The sequence below is a fragment of the Argiope bruennichi genome, chromosome 6, assembly GCF_947563725.1.
Source record: "Argiope bruennichi chromosome 6, qqArgBrue1.1, whole genome shotgun sequence".
NCBI classification, from domain to species: domain Eukaryota; kingdom Metazoa; phylum Arthropoda; class Arachnida; order Araneae; family Araneidae; genus Argiope; species Argiope bruennichi.
In genome coordinates, this window is record NC_079156.1 from 32,029,405 (window position 1) to 32,051,118 (window position 21,714).

The 21,714-nt window shown below is 28.8% G+C and overlaps 1 protein-coding gene across 1 annotated transcript in view; it reads left to right on the plus strand.

Moving 5' to 3' along the window:
* The first annotated feature begins 2,847 nt into the window (after window positions 1-2,847).
* LOC129971305 (protein sprint-like) overlaps window positions 2,848-21,714 on the plus strand; it is a 157,390-nt gene continuing 138,523 nt past the window's right edge. Inside the window, exon 1 of the mRNA XM_056084933.1 lies at window positions 2,848-2,956. The gene's annotated coding sequence lies outside the window, so the exon portion shown is untranslated. The remainder of the gene's footprint in view (window positions 2,957-21,714) is intronic.

A 21,714-nucleotide genomic window follows, 5' to 3' on the forward strand; every position in this document is an offset into this window, starting at 1 on the left:
GTTTTCAATATTCAGTTGTTGTAATTGCTTATTTTGTCGATAGATTGATATATTACACTGAATAATTAATGAGATGCTTCACAAGATAGTAAAAAAATTTCAAATGATTTTTCCAAGCTTGAACCTTTTTTCAAGTGGTCAATGAAATTCATTCATCCTCACATTGCGCAGATCAAATGCAATACATTATTGTCGTTGTGAAATCTACTATCTTATGAGAGAAAATAATGTGACATTACAGCGTCTAGACAATGTGCCATGATTATTATAAGAGAAAGTCATGGACATTTGACTAGTATATTGTTGACCGGTAGGTTCCACTATAGCAGAAACAAATTTTTAACCCTTGTATACTGCTCAAGATCTAGCCGGCTGTGACTAATTCATCGCGGCGCTGCTATCAACCGGCCGAATTGACTCCTCTATAGATTCTACAACACATCATTCAGAATTTTTTCGGTATCTTTTCTTTCAGTTTCAAGTTTGCAAGCTGCGGGTCTGTGAGTGGCGTTCAGCGGGCGAACTTCAATATTTGGATATTATTTATTAAAGTGTCAGGATTGCCGATCGATTATTTGGAAAAATTGTGATTTGTTAGATGATTTATCCAGTTATGGACGATTAGGTGTTTTCTGTTACGCTATATTTATGATAAATATTGCAGAGTCTGATTATTTACACTGTCAGTGAGATCTTAGTTTTATAACATATCCTTTCAAGGCAAAGATTTTATTTGGTGAGTATGCTTATTATTAGTATATATTTTATTTTCTATTTTATTGTTCTGTCAAATATTATTAATTTAACAGAAAAATTATATAAAAAATAAATGTTCGTTTATTAAATTAAATTTTGAAATTTCTGTATTATAATTTGAATATTATTAAAAATAAATACAAATATTCTACTTTAATTAAATATTTATAAAGATCTTAAAAAGTACAGTTAAAATTTTTTCAATTGTTAATAAATTCCTGTTTTGTTAATAAATTCCTTTAAAACTATTTAAATTTTTCAAATTAATATACGAGATGCTTAAAGTTAAAAAAGTAGTTGTTAAAATGATAGTTGGTTGTCAACCGTTTTTTTATAAAGGAAGTATTTAAAAATATTATTTAACCTTTAATAATTTTTTACAGCTTAAATTATTCCTTTTAATCAGTTATTTTTTATTGCTTTGTAATAAGATGATTCGTACTGCTTTTTTTTAATGTATTATTCTTCTAAAGTTTAAACCATTTTAATTAATTACAGCTATTTAGTTATAAGATTCAACTTTTCAACCATAATTTAAATGTTGTATTGTTGTGTATTTAATTTGCATGATATATTAAGTCTGAGATAAGGATGACAATTTGTTTTAATAGTGTTTATGAATATGATTAAAAGACTAAAATGTCATTCATTTATAATAACACTGAATAAAATAACTAATTCATTTTATCCTTCAATGTAAACATATTGTATGAACTTTCAGATATTTTTGCGAGTTCCAGTTCCATCAGATGAAATCTAATCTGTTGGGTTTTCAATGGTTATTTTTATAGAATTTTGTTAAATAATAATTTTTATAAAGAATTGATACATTTTTTCTTTACGCTGACCAATATATATACACTCTGAATATATATTTATCTCAAATACAATAATTAAATTTAATAAATTATTTAAATGTCATACATCGTGTTTGCAGATTTATGTAAGATGATATGAAGATACATTAGAAAGTTTTGAAAATATTTGTATTGCATATTTTTATGAAACCTTTCGGCCAATCGGCTAAAATGATTTGGTCGTATTAATAATAAAAATGCCAGACGCGATTAATTTGCTGTCATTTTTTAAAATGAAACACGAAGTCTTTAACTATTGTCTCTTTTATCAGATAAATTTTTTTTAAAAAAAATCTTTGTATTTATGATGATAAAAAGTATTTTATATGTATTTATATTATTGAATATATTTAGCATCTATTTTTATAAATTATTTTTTTATATTATTTGTGTTAAAATTTTTTGAAAATGTTTTAATCACACTAGCATTAAGAAATTTTTTTATGAATATTTTATTATTATGCTTCATTTTCTCAACATTTTGGTACATAGGGCCAGATTAAAATCTTTTGAAAGTTTTTTTACAATGCAATTCAGGATTCCAATTTTTCCATCCCAGTTTCCAAAACCAGAATATTTATCGATTTTAATTTAATATCTATGATCAGTTTTTAAGTAACACATTTTTACAAACTGAAATAAAATATTTCATTATTATTCACTCTCAAGAGGGTTTGTTTCAATATTTTCTTTATAAATAATTAAAATTTAAAGACGGTTTTTAATAAAATAATAAGACACTTTTAAAGAAAATTTAAAGTAGGATGTTAAAATTTAAACAGCTTTAGATTTTAATTTGAATGAATTTAAGGAGCATATACCCTACATATTAAATAATAATGCAAAATTTACTTATCATTAAAATGTTGCAAGTAATAGTAAATAATAATAATAATCTTGAATCCCTTAAATTTGTGGGACCCTTTGGCAGTTCTCTATTTGATAATCCATTCATTTTGAAAATAATTTATTAGAAAAATAGCTGGAAATATAAAAGCTTTTATTCACAAACTCAACAAGCTTTTATTTGTAAATAATATATTGCTGTTTAAATTCTAATACATTCTGGTTATTTGACCTTAAGAACTATTTACTTATTATTATTTATCCATTAAGTAATAAGTTAATTTAACCTTTTTTTTTAAAGCAGAAATTTGAAAAATTAATTATATATTTTTTTGGATAGTATCTATCACTTGGAAGATGTTCCCATTAAATTTGTTTGTTTTTTCAGTGTGTTAAATTGAATTTAAAGGATTATTTTACTCAAACAATGGTCTGTTATGGCCTCGCAATTGACTCCTCCACAAAGCCCTCAAGCACCATCATCTTCCTTTTGGCAGGTCAGTTTCTTTTCTTGAGTAATAATATGACAAAGTAAAGTTTATGAAGTTGTGTAAAATTTTTTGAACAAAATTTTGCATTAAAGAATTTAGGATTATATTAAAAGTAAATAGCAATGATACATAATTTTGTAATGATAGAATTTCATCAATTATTTAACTGAGTTGCTTGCATGCTAGAAATGTATCGAATTATCATATTTTGGAGTTTTTAAATTAATGTCATTGATAAAGATTATAATTTAGCATAAAAATTATGGGGAATCCATAATTATCTCAGGTATTCTATAGTAGTACTATTTAATCAAAAAGGCAGCACATTCTTAAAATAGATGTCTTCTTACTATATAGTAAAAAAAAAAGCCTCATCAATTTAAATGATTTATGTAACTTTATTGTAATTATGACTTGCCATTTTAAAGCAAAAGTTCAGTAATAACCATCTTGATAATATTTAGAAATAAAAGAAAAAAATGTCTGCATTTCTAAAGAAATCATTTTATATATTTTAATCATAGAGGAATTCAAACTATGCATTGGAATATATGGAGCACTTTACTAAATGTTTTTTTGTTTTTTTAGAATACGTAAAAAAAGTTGCTTCATTATTTATAGATTATAAAGTAAACTATTCTAAATTCATTGTAAAAAATATTAGTATATCTATCCTAAAAAAGTTTAAATAAAAAGAAATGTGAAGTTTTAAATGTCTTATTTAAGATAAATATTATTATTTTTTTTTTTTGTTATTGGTCATTACTTCTGATTTTTATATTTGGATAGTTTCAATTATTTTGAAGCCTTACACAATATCCTTATTTATTATTTCATATAATTATAAAAGGAATTATGTATTATTTCTTTTTGTTTGATTTATGTTACATTTTTGCATAACTTTTAACTGAAAGTCTCGTATTTGGGTGTTTATTTCTTTCGTTGTATTGTGTATTGATTAATAGAGTGACCCTTAAACTTATAAAAGAATTTCTTAATATAAATTTTATAGAAGTTAATACAAAATAAAAATGATGCAAAAAAGCATAATTTGAAGAAAAACAAAATTCAGTTTCTAGAAATTGAGACATCATTTAACATAAAATGGTAATTCACATTTTTATCATTTCATTAATATAAAAAAAAAATTACATAACGTTGGAATAATTCCAGCTAACTTATTTCCATTAACGATCTTGATATTCTGTAAACTTTTCTTATTCTGCTACAATCTCTCCCCCCCCCCATAAATCCTTAATTTCTTTACTGACATTTTTATATATATATATATTTCTTTTTTGCTTATATATTGATGGGATTCCATGTTTCCTTCATTTTTGCATTGATACTGTATAAAATGATGCTTTTTATAAATTCTTTTTTTTTCTATCATTGGATGATTTTATGATTGCAAAGTATTTACTGTAATAAATAATTTTTTTTTGTATTTTTTCTGCATGAATTTTTTTTCATCATCATTTAAAAATTTTGAAAAGAATTTTGAATGTTTTTTTGTTTAGTATGTTTCACCAATATACAAAATATACTGCATTCCCATTGATATGTAAATTTTTTTCTATTCCAGAAATGACATTTTAAAGTAATAATGAGGCATTAATTAATTTCTGTTCTTCTTCCAATTTGATCGCTTTTAGCAATATGCTGATGGTTGGTTGGTGGTTTGCTATTTTTATTTCGATGTATTTTTTATTCTGCATATTACTGAATTCTTTCTGCTCTCACAAGCTCTTAATCATTAAAAAATTAATTTTCTTTCGGTTATTTTGCAGTCTTAATTTTTTATTCGCCGGTTTTTTTAAAAATAAATTTTATCTCCATTTGCCTTTCTGGAAGGTCGTATTTGGCTTTTCTAGTTGTTGAAAAGCAGTTATTCCTAATTGTCCATTGCTTTTAAATCGCTTTTCCATGTTTGTGTCTCGCCTTCAGTGTCAAATAATTCCCACCATGCGCGCGCTGAATTCTAAACCTCATTGCACTTCAAATTCTTTTTCTTTCGTAATTATTGCATTTTCATTTTGAGCGGCATGTGAAAGTAGCGTGGGCGAGAAACTGGTTTCTATTTCTTTTCCTAAATTTATAAGGAATTTTTTCGCTGGCTGCTCTTTTAACCTTTAATAATCCACGCTTTTAATTAAAATTCTTTTCACTTAGGCTCGGATTGTTGGATTTGAATAGGTAGATAAATCGCCATCATTGTGGCAGTGCGCTACATTTTGTGTTTTATTAAAAATTCCAATTTCGCTTTTAAGATACTGTTAATTCCGCTCACAGGAATTTTTTTTTTATACATAAATGAAAATCTGATATTTGTATCAATCGCGACGCATTGGCTTTAAAACCTTTGTTAGATATGATTCTAAAATATAAAAACAAATGTCAAATTTGAATTAATTTTACAAAACTTTCGTAGCATTGCTATAAAAGTGTTTAATAGGTATTAAATCTCGTTTTTTAGTGTATTTTTCCATTAAATTTATTTATAAATTCTTCGTTAGAATTGTAACACAATTTTTACATCGATGAGCGCGAATCAATCTTTTTTTTTTTTTTTTTTTTTATCTATTCGTATTATTATTTACTGAGTAAGCATAAGAATACATAAAAAAATATTCAAACATTGCATTTTAAAACTGATAAATATATTCTTGAAAAATCTTAAGTTCTGTAAATGTTTCAATTTCGGATGCTCAGGTTTTCTGTTGACAGTCAGAATAGTTTGAACATTCTCTGTGGTTAGAATTATTCTTAAAATGTTCTGCGTTTAGAGTTGGTATTTAAAGATTTTAAATGCATCCTTGTACAATAAAGGAACTCACCCAATTAAGAAAATCTTACTCTAGCGAGAGTAAGTCATTTCTCTGAGTCTTCTTACTCGGTTTCATTTAATAATTAAGATAGACGACCATAACGTTTAAATCTCTTAAAGTTAGATCGCATTTCTTTCTGTGGAGTCGTTAAAGAAAATTCCAATTAAATAAGATACTAATTCTTTTTTCCCTGTACAAAGTTCTTGAAATTTAGGAGGAAAAAAAAAAAAAGCAATCTCGGAAATGGCCTTTTTAAACATGCTGCTCTAGCATTCCATTTTGACCAGTTCCTTCTTATTGAATGTCTTTTAATTACTTCAAGATTCTCTTATTCGAGTTCGTGTCCACTTCCTGTCGCATTATTATTTCTCTCCGTCCGCATTTTTCTTCCGGTGTCTGTCTCTTTTGTTCTTGAAATTTCGACGACAAATTATTTTTGTGGTCTAATGAACTTCTTGGGAAACGACGGACTTTAATTTGATGTTTAAATTTATTTTGCTGAATTCTCCATTTATAAGTTTATACTTATAGATTTCGTCTAATTTCAAGTGTAAATAAACTTGCTTTAATGTTGTCTCATAATGGGTTTCCCCATTTGTTAAATAGAAACAAGGTAAATTAGTATTAATACGTTTTTGTAGAAATTTTTATAAGTTTCATTGTTTTGTGAACGTGTCTATAAATACTAATGTATTGTTTTTGTAATAGACCATGTTTCACAATGATTTCTGATTCGGCAATTATTCTTTTTCATCCTTATAAAAAAATGGCCAACAATTGTATTTTTTTTTTACGAACTTAATTATTATTAGATTTGAGATCATATTTTTTGTATAAATTTCATTTTGCATCTTTTTTTTTTTTTTTTTTTTACTTGGGAGATGGATTTAAAAATCTTGAAGAAGCGTCATAGTGTCAGGTTGAAGGTTAATTTTGCGAAAGATTTTCTAAAAATGAAAATTGGCTGCAAGCGACAGTCGGTACATGGATTTCAATATCATGTTTTAAAACTGATTTTAAGGAAAGAAACAATGTAACACAATTCGTTCTATCTATTGTTTAAAGAAACTCATTCCTTAGCATGATATTCTTGTATTGAAGGTCATGAATTTGTATCGGCTATGAAAACAATTATTTACATTAATTCGAAAACAGCTGCTTGCTTGTGAGAAAATTCAATTCGTTGATAAAAGGTACAGATAACATTGATAAGGTGCAAGATCTACATTTTCTTATGAGAAGTGTTGCGCAAAGTTTTATTGTGTTTGTTTGGGGTTGTTAACCTCATTAATCTGGGAACTTCGAATATATCAAATGTACTTTTAAATGTCTGACAGTTAATAAGCATAAAAAATGTTGAAAGTATTTGTAGATATTAAAAAGTGATTTTATTTATTTATTACTATAAGAAAATGAAATTTCTTTTGTCTTATTGCTTAGTAGTTGCTTTACGCAACCATCTGGTTCTCTGGGAATATTAGTTGCATTTGATTGCAGATAAATCATCTATACTTATAATAAAGCTCAATGTGTGTGTGTGTGTTGGCGCTCTACAGGCCAGACCATTCAACCTACAGCTACCAAATTTGGCACGTGTATACCTTGGAGACCGGGAATGTGCACCTGGGGGGTTATTTTTTCAAATTTTTAATTAGAATTTTATTTATTTAAAAATTAAGCGAAATTTTGGCGTGTTTCTGCTATAACTTCCGAAAATATTACCGCACAAAAAAGATTTTTACATGAAGTTAAAGATCAAAAATTTATCTTTTAAATGATACCAATGTTTTAACCTTAAAATTAAATTTCTATTTTTAATGAATTTTTAAATAAATATTTTAACTATATTTTTCAACAATTTTTTTCGTACAAAATAAAAATAAAATTTAAGCTGCACGAGCACGTTTCGCATTCATGGGAAAAAATTAGCTTTTTTCAAAGTGTTGCCATCACATTGATTAAAGCTCCAATTAAAAATAAATTAAATCTTTTTGGAAATGAAATCTGCAAAAATATAATTTTCGGCACGTGTCTGTAGGAAATGAAACAAATACGAAATATTATTTTTCCTAAAAAATAAATTCAAGAAAAATTATTTTATGATCTTTTACACTCTCTATATTATTAATCCAATAAATCAGTTTTATTTTAAGGCAAGTTTTGTTTAATATGAACAGGATATCCATTCAAATCAGGGCCACACAGCTAATTTGTAAACCTTTAGTAAGACACAGATCTGATAAAATGGTCCAAATGGAAAATGATTATATTTTATGTAACTTGATTCAATAAATGCTCTAATAAATAACGAATTTTTGATTTTACATAAAGCTTCTGCTGTGGAAATCACGATTAACAAAATGTTCTTGAAGCACTAATATTTTAAATAAAAAGAGTTAATTTCCAATCAACTAAATCAATCACTTAAACTGACTGATTTATGAAAATTTGAATATCACTATTCAATAAAAAAAGGATAATTTTAGATTTTCCATCGATCGTTTCAAAGAAAATACGCCAATCAGCGCGCAGGTTTCTCAAGATTAATTGGCCTAAGATTATGAAAATGTTGAGTTTTTCAAAATTTTTAACATTCAAAACTTCATAAATAAGTCTTAGTTGATCGTGGAAAATAGAAACATTCATTCATTTATTTAAAATTTGGTGTGTCCAGAATATTTCTCAGAATATGATACCTTACTGCATTAAATTTAGACTTCATAATTTTTGAAATATATTTATAGGCCGGAACAAAATATTATTATTGATTTCATTTCAATCCTTTTGAAAGCAAAGCTAAAAACTGAATTTTATGCTGAATCTATGAAATTTTTGTTGAATAATTGTTTGAGATATTACATAAATTATGAAAAATATTTTGTAGTTCACATAAGACTTAAATACCGAGCGATTCTGTTTGCAATACTCATATTCAATAATAATAATAATAATAAATAACAATAAAGATGATAAATAAAATAAAACGCTTGGTTTTATTAAAAAATATCTTTATATTTATTGCAATTTTATTATTTTCATTTTAAATTAAAGTTGAAGTTTTACCGGAAATGACAACAAATTAGCAAAATATATATAGTAAATTGAACGAAACGATCTAAACAACGGTATAAGTTTGGTATGACTATCAAAATTTGAAGATTAAAAATGTTTTGTTTGAGAATCTATTAAGAGACCAGTTACTTAAAATATTTAATTGAAAATTGTAGCGAGCGATAATACTGGCGAACCGGCTGGTCGCCAAAGGCGGCTAGTTTAAATATAATTTCATATCCATGATCTCGCCAAGTTGTCTGGCATTAAAATCGTAATTTAATTATTTTGTTTAAGTTTAACTTATTGTGTTCATGAACCTACCTAATAATGAGCAATTTCATGATAGCTATTAAAAGGGTAAATGCCCCGTTCATCTATTTACTAATTTTTCGTGGTACTCTAGCTCATAGAGCTCTAGCTTCTCTCTCTCTCTCTCTCTCTTTTTTATTTATCTTGTAAACTACACAGATATTAAACAAAATCCTTCCTTAGTGTTCATTAATAGACGAAATTCACGCGATTAAATATTCGGCGAAACTATAAAAATGATTTAAATTTCTGGACAACGATGTAATCTATTGTTGGGAAATAAGGGAAAATATTTTTAAAAAATTGCGAAAAGTCAGGAAAAATTCAAACGACTATTAAATTTATATCGTTAAAAAGAATTTATTTTAAATTTTGAAATGGTTTAAAATTTATTTTGTGCAATAACATTTTCGGATGTTATCACCGTAAAGCGCGAGAATAGAGCTTTAGTTAATCTTTAGCGAGTATTTTTAGTTAATTAAAATTGTACTTAAAATTCGGAAACGCACGCACGCACGCACGCACACACGCACACACGCACACACACACACACACACACACCTCTGAAAAGGGGGAGAGAATTGATAACAAAGGAAAAACTACATTTATATGATTGCTTTTTTTCATTTCTCTCTTAAAACTTAAAATATGTTTTTTTTTAGATTACTGATAATAACAATACTTTTATATTTGATTATCAGATATCTTGTATTTATTTTTTTATCAGCTGCTATAGTAACGTTCTTTTTTTTTTTCTGTATCCCATTTATATTTAATTTGTCTCGTCTCATAATCGTATGAAACTGAATCGTAAAACTTTGATATTTCATGAAAAATAACGAAATAAATATTTTATAACTAATAGTTCTTTTGTGATTTTTAATTAAATGTAAAATACGATTAATAGAGAGAAACATCTTTAATTCCTTATTCTTGCTAGTCCGTCGTTTTGCCATGATTACATTTTAACTCATTTTGGAAGTGTGTCTGAACTAAATATCTGATAGTGCCTCTCTTGTTCTTTGGAATTATCATATCGACTTTTTCTTTTAGAGTCGAATAAAAACGCCAGCTTTCTGTCCTCCCGCTTCTCTTTCAGAATAGAATTAACCGAAGGGCAAGTTCTTACACCTGTCATATTAAATAGAAAAGGATGAGAATAATTGAGGTGAAAGCATTACTTTTGATGATCACATAATTGAGATGTAAATTTAATTACATCTAAGGTGGGCGCAATTGAAGATTTGTTCTGCTTTTTTTTTCTCTTGATACCTCGGCTGGCGATGGTGAAGGCAGTAGAAATGGTGAGGAAAATGAAATGATTCCACCGTCTTTTCACGATGTATCACTGAGCGTTCGTGCATTAGAAGAATTTCATCGTAGGCCTTCATAATAATGGAGAAAATCTTTTGAAGGATATAAATCCAATTTACAATGGTTGATTAGAATTCAGACTCAAATGTCACTGCCATTTAGACAAGACTTTAAATGAAAAAATTAAAATTTAAACATTTCGCATGGGGCGCAGACGAGTCAGTTAAAAAAAGATCTTATTTACTTGACTGACAAAAACGTTTGTAAAATATACAAATTCTATGAATTATAAAATATTGTCATGTGCCACTATGTGTGTTCACATTGAATGATTTAATACTTTATTAAATAAATTGAATTTTATTAATTATTTATTATGCAATAGAATATTAATTATTCACTTAACTGATTTTATTATAATTCTCTTGACAGGTTCTACAAAATAGTAATTTTGAATGTTATTTTTTAATTTATTTGCTATCTATTTTTGTTATCTATTTGTTTTTTTATTATTTTTTTTAATTTATTGTTTCCATATTGCTATTATAATAATTAAATATTTTTATTCGCAAGTAAGGGAATTATTGATTAATAACTATGGATGATTTTCCAAGATTGTTGGTAGATATATATTAAAAATAAAATATTTTCTCTGAAATGTACTTAAATCAAATAAACTTTCTAATTCGTTAATTATTTGTTTTGATTGAAAATTTGTAAATATATGAAACTAATTTGATCAATTATTAAAAGAGTGCCTTCACTACGAGTTCTACCTAGAGTCTAATATACCTAAATGTACCACTGAGTGTAATTTATCCAACAGGGCAAATTGTATTTCCTTACTCTCTAGACAAAATTAAAAAAAAAAAAGATGTTATATGGGTACTTGAAAAAGATAATGGTAATAAAAGTGCGGTAGTTATCATTTAATTTGATTTCTAAATAATCTTTAGTTCTTATATATAATTCATGTAATAATAGTTTCTTAGTTTCGTTTCTTTAGTATTTAAACTTTTTTAAGGCATAAGACTTTCTGAGAATAATAGTATTTTAAAATGAATCTGAAATATTCTTATGAAGCAAATCTGTACCATAAGCAAAAGTATTCCCGAAGTGAAGTTATCGAATTTGGACCAAGATTCGATGGGATGTGTTTCTTAGCAATGCATCGTTTTGTAGAGACTTCTTAAACGACGAATTAATAATATTTTTGTTGCATTTTCAAGAAACGTTGTTCTTAACCAGCCAAAAATAAATTAAAAATAATAACAATGTAAAAATAAATAAAAGAGGTTATATTTGAAGAAATTGATGACTTTCTCTACATTTTCCTCCATAGCATTATTGTTATTTATTTTTTTCTGATGCATCGTTTTAAACCAATTCTGTTGCGCCTGAATTGAGGCTGTTTGTGTAGACGCAGCTGCTTTTACTTGAGATTTGACTTCCTCAATCATTTTACGACAGTTGTTAAATCATTCGGAACCTTTAAGCATTTTCAAAAATTTGAAATGTGATTGGTGGCGTTACTAAATGTTTTAGTTTGACGTTGTTGTATCTGTTCACAAAACAATGCATAGTTAGAATTTTGATTTATTGTTGGCTATTATTTAAATCGCCGTCTAAACTTTTTACATTTTCGTTCACGAAATATATAAAGTAACAGTTTTATAATAATAATAATAAAAATTCGAAAGTGAGATTTTTACGAATCAGCAAATTTTTTACTCTTTGAATGCGAAAAACACGTTTTTGGAATTTTGCCTATCTGTCTGTGAACATGATTACTCAATAAGTTTTGAGTTTGACGAATAAAATTTGGTATATGTTTTTACACCAAATTTGTAGATTTCTACCAGATTTTAAACGAAATCCATTCAATGGAAGTTAGTTTATCTGGCTGTTCTGAATACAAAGCATAAAGAAATATATTAATAAAATTAGGTACATAGGTTTAATATCTACCGTGCAGATCAGATCCAGATTAAAGGTTGACCATCTACCAATCTGTATATAAACGCGATAACGTAACGATTTGGATAAACAAAATTTGGTATGTGATCTTGTGACTACGACTGTAGTTGCTTGTCAAATTTTGATTTCAATCGACCGGTACAAGTCGTTCAAAATGCATATTCGGTTTTCTGATAGTTGTGTATTAACCACATGTCAGCGATTAATCGCCAAATTCAGATTCAGAAAATCTCTAGTTTCGCGCCAAAGATCGATCTGCAGTTAATATACTAATACCGGTTTTCTTTACAATGCGCAAGTGTCATTTTTGAAAATAACATTTTAAGCATTCGTGGTTTTACGGCCTCGCCTACTGGAGAGTATGCGAGAAAGAGTCAGGGAGACCACTTCCACTGCTTCATATTTATTACTAATCGTCGTTGGTACTTTGTTGGTGCGTCAGAAATATTGGTTATGCTTACTTTCAATTTAGTTTCTCATGTATTACTGAATGTTCTTGATTCTCCCAAGAATGCATTTTTAAACATCAAGTTGTGATAGATATATTTTAATAGTTTTTCACCTTTTCAATTCATTGTTTGAATCATCCCATTAGAGTCGAATTTTATGACATCCAAGTGTTATTAAACCCGTAATGGTCTAATTCGTTTTTTTTTTTAATTTAAAAAATAATAAGAACTCATTTTCTGTATATAAACAATACGGATGTTAAATGGATTCCTTCATCCTTAATTTTCAATAATAGAAGAAAATCACGCGATTAAATATGTGATGAATCTATGAAAACGGTTTGAATTTCAGTGCAGCAATGAAGTTTATTGTTGTAAAGTATGCAAAAATAAAAAATAAGTAAATAAAATTGCCAAAATTCAAGAAAAATTTGCATGGTAATTATATTGGTGTATCTAGAAAGCAGTTTTTTTTTTAAATTTTCAAATGGTATAAAAATTAGTTTTATATAATTATATTTATGGGAATTATAGCGGAAAAACAACAATCTCGCTACATTTTTTATTAATTAAAATTTTAATAAGAATTTTTAAAAAAATGGCTCTGAGAGGTGCAACATATTTATCAGTACATTTTTCTTTACTGCAAATTAGTAATGCAATTAATTGCCTTCAACATATAGACAATGAAATATTAATATAATGAAAATGCTAAACGAATGTTACTGCTGACCTCTATTTATAAGTAAATGTATGGTATTAACTAGCGAACTTTCTAGAACTTTCTTGCATATTCTCTAATACGAATGTTATCTCCCTTCACATGCATAAAATTGTGCACCTTGAGTAAGGCTATGAATACTTTGCATGACTTTGATGAAAAATAGTTACGAAATATTAATTTTTGGAGTAAGCACAACTTTTTTACTGACTCCATAAAGTGAGGATATATTTTGTGCCCCATTTATTCCGAATGATTGAAATCAAAATTTGACATGGAACTATTGTAAGCACAAGATCATATATCTAATTTCATTTATTTAAGTCTTTGTTTTTACGAATTATTAAGTTTACATGTATGCGTTAGTACAGATCGACAGACGGTCAACTCTTTGATGGATTTGGTTTAAAATTTGATAAGTAACTAAATTTTAGCTGCTAAACCTGTGTACCAAATTTTATCTGTTTCTCTTCGTTACGCTTTGTAGTTATCCAGTTCATTTTTACTCGAGCAGACAAGCAGACTTCCTCTAAATGAATTTTATTCAAAATTTGATTGAAATCTACAAATTTGCTCTTAATTCCATATACCAAATTCCATTCGTCTAGCTGAAATTTTTTTTATGTTATCGGCAAACAAATAGGCACAATTCTATAAACATGTTCTTTGAATTCTGGAATTTCTGAAATTTGGAGATGCATCAAAATTTGGATTTCGAATTTTTTGATGATTACAATACTTTCTCTATTTTTATGAGAAAGTAAAAAGAATGTCAAAAAACTATTTTTTATTTATTAGTACAGTACACTCCCGATTATCCGCGGAATTGGGTGGCGCGGCTGCCGCGGATAACAAAAATCGCGGATAATCCTAAAAAAGCTAAAAACGGGTATAGCAAAAAAGAAAACAGTCATTCCAACTTTGAAAAATCGTTTTATGTACAATAAAACGTAAAATAAACAGCAGGAAATGTTTATCAAACTCTTAATATTTTAGTATATCACTCAAAACTAACCTAAAATGCATTTCGTTAATGAAGACAGAAAAGTGCTTTGTACTTACGAGAGGTGTCAAGGATACACCGAAAAATTAATACATATGTACTGTTTTAATACTGTAATGTATTATGTAATTACAAAAGCATAACTGTAAAACTGCACCTTTTTGAAAAAATCAGTCAAAAAAAAAAAAAAAAACTTTATGCGGCAGGCGCGGATAATCGGGAGTCTACTCTATTTTTCTTTGAAAAGATAGCTGATTTCTCGATGTATAGCGTATCTATTTCTTTCATATATGTATAGCTTATCTATATTTTTATATACTTTAGATGTTAAAAAATAATTAGTTGTATTCTAGTTCGCATACTAAAAATATAGAATGGCTGTTGTTTCTAATTGTCGACACTGATTTATATAATAACAGTTAAAAATCTTTTCTTAATAATTGATTTATTCAATAGATAGAAAAAATCGGAAATTCATACTGTATGAATTATTTATAACGAATTATTGATATTAATAGTTTGCCTTGTTGTGAATTTTAAAAACTCTTTTTTCATTAAAAATTTAGTACTTTTTTAAAGTTTTATATTGTCTTTTAAAATATTAACACTTGTTTGACAATTTTATTGAAACTTGTATGTCTTGTCATATTATCATGCCCAATTGTAGCAATAATAACATTTGTGAACGTGTTGTTAGTGTTGATTGGTTTCGAACTAGTCGTACTTCAACCTTGAGAATCCCGCAGCGATTTCTCTATTATCTGATAAGATCCAGATAAGACTGCCGATAAATCGGCGTTATGCATGCTGACACAATTACCTTTTGAACCTTATTGTCATCACACAATCTTATCGATATTTGAAATGATCCTGCATTTTTCCAGAGAGAATGAATTAGAGTTGCTGAACATGTTCCTCATTTTGGATACTCTTCTGATTCATTTGAGAAATTGCTTGTTTTTGATTGCCTTTAATGATAATTTTTTTCTGAGGTTGGGATAGTATTCATTAAACGCATAACGGAAATGCCAACTCGCCGTGACGTGCATAGAAAGAGGCGAAATGAGGACACGAAAATATCCAGTGGGAGTTGTGCTGTGCGAACTCTTTTGAGCGAGTGTCTGCTGAAGACAGGTGAAGGTGAAGGGCGTATCACTTCGCAATTCTTTACTGAAGGCCGCCTCTTTGTTCGTCAAAACTAAGTAGTTACTGTTTTGATAAGCTGTTTTCATGCCCAGTAAGCAAGAATAAGAAATGGATGGGAAAAATCGATACTCGTCTATTTTTTTTTTTTTTTTAACGTTGTAGCTAAACAATGCATTTCATGTTTGCTAATCGTTCATTTAAACATTGAATTGCAATTAACATATGAGAAATACACTATTATTTCGTAAATATGATAACTTAGAAGGACTTTTACTTTTTTATATATGTAGTATAGAGAAAGTATAGTAATCGTCAAGAAGTTCAAACTCGAGATTTTGACGAATCGCTACGTTTGAAACCTCCCTGATTTCGAAAAACACATGTTTAGAAAATGTCCGTCCGTCTGTCTGTGACAAAGATAAATGCTCAAAAACGCTTAGAATTAGATTTATGAAATTTGGTAAAGGTCTTTACATAAAATTTGTAGATTTGTATGAAATTTTGAAGAAAATCCGGTTACAGTAAGTCCGGCTGTTCGAATATAAGTTAACACGATAACTACAAGATGAAGAGAGCTAAATAGATAAGATTTGGTGCACAGATTCAACATCTATAGTGTAGACACCCGTTAAATTTTGAACCAAACCCAACGAAGGGTTTACCGTCTATCGGTCTGTACTTTCAGAAACATATAAACGCGATAATTCAAAAATTGCAATGACTTAAATATATCGAATTTGTTGTGGGATTTTGTGACTATAAGGGCAGTTTAGATTTCAAATTTTTGCTTCCATCGGTTGAAAAAAGGTGTCTAAAATACAAAATCCGTGATACTATTAATGGCATGCCAGGGATCAATCGCTAGATAAGAATGATACGATAGATACGGCAAATATACTAAATTCTCGCTAAAGTTTAATATTTCGTAACTGTTATACGCCAGTACCAAGTAAGGCGTTTTCTGGTATGACAAGTTTATTAGAGAATTTGCGAGAATGTTTTGGGGAGACCACTCCCGTTGGCTTTAAAAAAAAATACGATTGTTGGACATGAAGTTTGGTTCATATCTGCCTAAAACTGTAACTGTACTCGATGCTCGAAAAAATTGTTTGTCGTCTCTCTAATTGAGATTTCTGTAACAAAGAGTGAGTGAAACAGAACTTTTTTGGATTTGATGCATTTCCTGTTATCCATGATTTTGCTGGCAGCATCTGCGAAGTCTTTACTTAGAAGTACTATTGTCCTTTTAAACTTGATGTTTATTACAGTTCATATCCACCGAAAACTTAATTTATCTCAAGGAACTAGCAGAGCATTATATAATATATATACTATATACAGCCATGACATTTTAGAAATTTTTATTCGTAGATGACGATAATCGAATGTGTTTTCGTAAGTTGAGCTATAAGTTTTCGAGCGATACTTGTTGTTACTTTGGCGTTTAATGAACAACGAGGCCTTAACGAACTTATACACATATTTATTTAAAGGGGGAGGGGGAGCACAGCTCTAAACTTCATTTGGGGAAAATCTTTTAATTCAAAATGAAACACTGTACAATCAGTTAATTCTTATTCAATTTCCACCATTAATTTCTAGAACTGAGGCTAACTTGGATTTTATTTCTCATTGTGATTTCTGGCATCGGAGCGTCTATTATTAAGTGCCTTGGTGTTTTGACACAATTTTCCTCGGCTATTCCTATCATATTCGTTAAAGCTTTAATTTTATTCTCTAAACTCGTAAGAAAGCATATCATGTAGCAAATCTTAACATTTATTTGGCTGATAGGATTCGCGCGTAGGAATTGTACTATTATCTGACGTTATTCAGATTGCGAGACCATGCCTAATTTTCTCCTAGTTGGGAGTCGTAATCTTCTCTTAGTTTGGATCCGTAATCCTCTCTTAACCTGCACCATGCTTAATGCAATCTTCTGTTCAAAGTGAAACGCTAATTTAACGAATCGAATGCAGAATTTATTATAAATTCGAAGAGTTCCTGTATAACTGTTTCTCTGTGGACTCTCTATCTATTCAGTGAAAGTAGAATTACAGTTCTTCGATATAATATCCAAAAATCCTTTTAAATAAAATCGATATTTCATTTTGCATTTATTTCCAAGATATTTCAGTCTTTTTTTTAAAAAAAAGTACTTGGAATATTTGTTTTTGGGAATTTTGATGAAACAGTGATTTTTTTATCCCCTTCCTTTGTTACTATTTGATTTGATGAACTATTTTATTTTTAAAACGGATTAACGCAAATTCGATTGTCTTAGAAAAAATTTTTTCTCTCTGATATTTTAAGAAATGTGAAAGCATATTTGGTGAGCGTGCTAAAATGTGCATTGCAGTTAATGGTTGGTCCAACAGCTGTTGCTGCAGTCTGGAGAATTTATTTAAAGTTTTCCATTTTTTGTAGATCCTGCATCTCGAAGCAAGGTCACTCATTCTGTTCAAGGGGGTGAACCCAATTTCCAAGTGGACAACTGATAAAAGCAATTACCGTCATAATTGTTACGTGGCAGCCGTTCGATAATTCAGTCGAGCGGAAAGGAGGAGGGACGTTTGGTGTGTTCTGAAGAGCACGTGGCACATTTCAGATTTGCACGCCACCCATTCAACTCGAGCCTTGTGCTTAGGTTTTGAGAGACCTTTTTTTTTATTTGCATTACCCTTGTTACCCTCATCTCTGAAACTAGCTGAAGGCAGCACTCCTTCCTCTGACAGATGGTAGCCTGCATCGTTATATTACTCATGGCCCAAAGACGTAACCTTTGCTTTTTAGGGTTCCTGTTAAAAAAAAGTCATTTTTTAGGTTACCTAGGTTTTGCAGTTATTTTTCTTTCTTCTTTCAGAGCTGCGATATTTCATATGATATAAAAAATCTGGAACATAAGCGCTTGCTTTGTGAATTTGAATATCTACATCCGAATTTCTGTGAAGTAAGAATTGACTGCTGTGGTAAATTTTCTACTTTCTCAGTCTTTTATAGGAAGGTTTCTCGAATTTTTTTTTAATTAACCGATTAATTTTTGTTTTGGTGTAAAACTTCTTAAATATGAATGAAAACTAGTGTTAAATAATAACGAGGGGTTAAAGATACTTAATAATAATTTCTCATAGAGATGCATTGCAGCAAAAGCATCTGATTAGTTTTAAAAATAAAATTAGCTGTTAAACTAAAATAAAAAGTTGACATGTGAAATATCCTTTAACATTTTTAATTACAGGATGGTACATATTTGTTTGGACAAACCATCGAATCAATTATCGTTTTACCAGTTGTGATAACTATTTTTTTTTCGTAGCCTTTTTTGCATCCATAGATGAAGTATATAATTTGAAACTCAATATTTTTTTTAATTATTTTTCACAAATAGTTTGATTTTATTATGAAAAAAGAAGGCCTCATTTTTAAACAATATTTTTTATTTAATTAATGGCCATACTGAGGATTTACTTGAAGCGATTTAGATTTGTAAGTTATAAATTGGCAAATCTACAAATTATTGAACTCCTCTATATATGCTTTTTAATCCCTCTTTTGTTTCATCTGTCAAATCAATTTCAATTATCCATGGCTCTTCAAATGCAAAATATAAAATAAAATTAAATATTACATTGAACTGACTGGTTTCGCGAATGTAATAATAATCAATAAGCTACTTAGTATATGCTGAAGTATAAATATAGTTAACAAGCATGAAATTTGATATTTTTTCCTTTCGATTCTTATCATTTTTTGGTAAAATGATAGCAAAAATAAAAAATACATTTAAAGGGCAGTTAATGTAAAATGACATGTGACACGAGGGCATCTTAATATAAATATCAATGTAAATACACTCCCAAGAAACGATTTAACTAATATCAAATTGCTGGATATTCTTTAAGAAAAAGCTTCATAAATAAATAAATAATAAGTTCTGTATCATTTTTGACTCGCCATGTGTTTATTAATTAAAAATTCTTTCAACTATCTTGAATAAGCTCTTATAACCCCTTCAAAAGAGTTACAAAAATTAAAAATAAAAATGAAGTTCTATCTTTCCTAATCCCTTTAATTGACCGATAGAGGTCGATTCCCCACTCCCGCTTTCACTTTTCCTTTAAATTTACTGAAAGGAAGTAGGGGAGATAAATGCCGTGCTTTCTATCTGGAGATGTCAATGTTGTTTTAAAACTTGGAGAGCACATTGCTGTTTTTATAAGTCAAAGCCGATTATGAGAGGGGTGGAGTTGATCCCAGTGGGGGGTCGCTGTCAGTTAGGGCCTTTGATGCACTTATAGGTAAGGGCAACCCTCAGTAGTGTCTTGCATCGTCGGAGGAAACTGACAGCGAAACCCAACACGTGGTGTGCGTAGTTCCTGAACGAAGACGAGAATGAAGCAGCTGTTCCACTCAGCGGGTGGGGAAAAAAAATGCTGTTTTTGTTTCTTCTTCGTGAAGTATGTTCACTTTCCCGGAGGATCTTTAATATCCTCTCTGTTACAAGACGACCGACCTCCCGCTTTTCCACTGCTCGCTGAGAGATGATGAAAGGTCTTCCTTCGAATATTTAGCGCAGGTGTTCATCGAAACGGAGGTCGAAGTAGTTTTAATTTTTTTAAAAATCAGTAATTATATATTGTATGATGGAAATACGTTCTACCTTAATTTTTAGATGTATCATGAAACATTTTGAAGAGGGTTTGCTTTCCAAGTAGTAACATCTTCGACGAAGTAATAACTGGAAAGTTAAAGTTTTGCGATATAAATGTATTTCTCAATTTTATCAGATTTTTAACTGGGTTCGATGACAAAACTCGCCTATTTACAAAACACAACCTTTATTTTCAAACCTGGATGACATATATATGTAATGATATTTTAAACTCTAATTTCAGTTCCAAATTAATTCCCGAAGTTGCATTGTAATTTAGCCCATAGTAACTTCATACTAAAATATTCTCTTATTTCCTGATCCCATTCCACTTTTTTACTTAATTAATTCAAGAGAAGCTTTGTAAAATGCTTTTGTCAGCGGTTCCCACGTTCCGAGTGAAAGGATAAAAATTGCTGATCCAAACAAATGATTTTTTTAAAAGATCCCTGTGTGTTCCCTTGCTTGTGATTGACATGTGTCAGAAATCCCTATCAGAATCTTAATAGTATATTAGCATTGCGAAAAAATATTTTCCCTATCGATATCTCATGTTATATAAGACCAGGGATAATTTATTTCTGTCTTCTTCTCTTGCCTAATCTGTTGCTGTGAGTGAACGTGCTTTGTCCGCGCCTGTTCTAAATAAATTATGCCTCCCCGGGATGGATTAAAGCGAATTTAAAAATACAAAGTGTCTTAACGTCTTCGAAACTGCCTTCTGCTTTCAAAAATAATGCTTACATATACATGAAAGTACACGAACAAGAATGTAAACGAGTAATTGCTGTAAAAAAAAAAAAAAAAAAAAAAAAAAACAATTTTGCAAACACATAAAGCACGCAGCACAAGTTTAAGTGGGTATGTTACCTCACTTAGAATTTAACTTATTGCTTATGATTTAAGAAATTTTTAATGCATATTTATCAAATATTAAAATCAATTTTTGTTATATATTCATTCTGTATTTATTTTTTTTACTTAGAAGAATTCATTATATTAAAAAATTCTTAAATTGGATGTTTATTACTTTTTGAAATTCATTTTTTGTAGTTAGATGGATTTTGTTCTTAATAGAGTTTAAATGTGGTAAAAAGAATAGCGAAGTGAATATTTAATCTGCTATTTATGGTGAAATTCTGCGTTTATTGTCAGCGGCACTAAGTTCTGTGTTGACTTCTATTTAAACACTTTCAAAACCCCTGAATCCTGATCCTTTTCGGTTTAGGTGGGCAATTGTGAATAAAGAAATGTAAAAGAATGATAAGTAAATAAAATTCAAGAATAATAATGAGAATTATAAAGTATAAAA